Below are 2,421 nucleotides of genomic sequence, written 5' to 3'. Positions count from 1 at the left end.
TTCCCCTTTTTTAAAAAATAAAATTATCCCATTACTCCAAAAAATATTTTAAAATTTTCTCTGAAATTTTATACATGGACCTCTTATCTTTTTGCTTTCCTGCACTTAGCTAATAAAATGGACACCTGTAAATATTGTTGAACTCTGATATTAGAGAAATCTGAATAAATTGTCACACTTTATTAATTTAAATATTCTACTTCTAGCTTACAGTAGTGCATTTGATAATTCCTTATTAAGTGTAATAAAAATGTAAATAGGTTACTTTTTGTCTAGTTTCCCCATATTAAATAGGCAGTATTTTTTTTTTTTTAAAGATTTTATTTATTTATTTGACAGAGAGAGAGAGATCACAAGTAGGCAGAGAGAGAGAGAGGAGGAAGCAGGCTCCCCGCCAAGCAGAGAGCCTGACGCGGGGCTTGATCCCAGGACCCTGAGACCATGACCTGAGCTGAAGGCAGAGGCTTTAACCCACTGAGCCACCCAGGCGCCCCTAAATAGGCAGTATTAAAAAAAAGTTAAGAGCCTGGGCAGTAGAGCCTGGCTGTTTGGATTCAAATCCTTGTTCTGCCATTCCAATCTGTATGACATTCTCAATTTCCTCATTAGTAAAATAGGTGTAATATTTGTGCCCATCTCAGAGTTATTTGATAAGAGATATATATATGCACATATATGTGATATATATTTGTGTGTACATATACATGTATATATGCACCTTTAAAAAATGCCTGGCACATACTTTTAAAAGTATTAGCTGTTCTAGTGATTATATGTATTGTTTGTATATTAGTTGTAATATTGAAAAATTGGTGACTTAAATGTCGTGGTGAGTATCTAACTTGGTAGTTTCTCATTTGGCAAAATAAAACAAATTTAAGTTTAATTTACGGTTCCTTGAAAATTATGTCAAACTTTTATTTTCTATTATCCAGATTCTTTATATTACTTTAAAATTTTTTATTTTATTGTTAAATGATAGTGGGAAAAACATCCCCATTGTTTCCCATAAAGAAACAGACATATGGAAAGTTTAGACCTTTAAAGCATGGCCGTAGAAAAGTCAGTGGAAAGGCTAAGTTAGAATTCAGAATATTTCATGTGCCAGTATGTTGAGTCAAGCTATGTCTACTTCTTATTAAGTATTCAAACAACAAATCTATTAGTTGGCAAAATGAATAAAATAAATGTTAAATTTATATTACTGTGTTCTTCAAAAATTTTATTGGCTTGTGTTTCCTTTGGATTTTTCCTCTTAAGTTTTATTCACTGAAAACTTATATAGAAAAAATTGTTTTAGGGGCACCTAGGTGGCTCAGTCATTAAGTGTCTGCCTTCGGCTCAGTTCATGATCCCGGGGTCCTGGGTTCGAGCCCCACATCATGCTCCCTGCTCGGCAGGAAGCCTGCTTCTCCCTCTCCCACTCCTCCTGCTTGTGTTCCTGCTCTTGCTGTCTCTCTCTGTGTCAAATAAATAAATAAAATCTTTTAAAAAAAGAAAAATTGTTTTAAATAGAATTAAGTTAAAGCTATCTCTTTGGATATTAAGGATTGATTTTTTTTTTTAAGTTATCAGAGGCTTCTCACCCCTATCATGAACTAGTTCAAAAACTCCTTCCATATTTATCATATTATCAGTGTTTTTGTACTATATATTATAGGTTCAATGTGCTTTGCCAAGCCATCCCAGAAACTTAACCATCATTGTTAATATTTTCTATGAAAAACAATTCCAAGTTTCAAAGAATAGATTATTATTTTAGAGTCAACTTTTGAAAAACATTGGAGTTATAAGAACAGCATATTTCTGTAAAGATACATTAGAGGAACATTAAAAAGTTATTTTTTCTTGTTTAAAATATTATGTAGTGTCTATAATTCATCAGTTTAAGAAAGTGATATGGTTTGGTTGGGATCCAAAAAATAGTAACTGATGATGACCAAAAGACTCAGAACTATCTCTTTGAGAGAGAATTGTAAATGATTTGTTAGATAAGTAATAGAGGAGTATCTAAATTCAAATTTGTAATTATTGTTCATAGTTGCTTAGGAGGTAGAGTTATCATGTAAAATAATTTATTAGGAATTTTCTTTTTAAAAGTAGCAAAACTTAAAATTTAGTATTCCAGTCTAATAATTTGCTAACATTTATGGGAATTTTTACATAAATGCCACTTACATTATTTAAAATTAAACAGATAATTCCATATGTGTCTAAAATAACAAGATACTAACTCAAAGGCACAATTGCCTTGCTACCTTACACATGAAATAAGGTTCAGACTTTGTAAACAAGTTTTACAAAATGTTTCTCTCTCATTCTCTCTCTCTGGTATTTTGATATGTTCATTCTGCTGATTGGGGGCTCAGGATCCTGATAACCTAGTCTGAAAACTCAAATTATTTTGTAAATCCTGATGTG

Source organism: Enhydra lutris, unplaced genomic scaffold (assembly GCF_002288905.1).
Source record: "Enhydra lutris kenyoni isolate GAN:26980312 unplaced genomic scaffold, ASM228890v2 scaffoldscaffold1, whole genome shotgun sequence".
In the NCBI taxonomy this organism is placed as follows: Eukaryota; Metazoa; Chordata; class Mammalia; order Carnivora; family Mustelidae; genus Enhydra; species Enhydra lutris.
The sequence above is the reverse complement of the archived record's forward strand: the minus strand, read 5'-3'. Positions refer to the sequence as shown.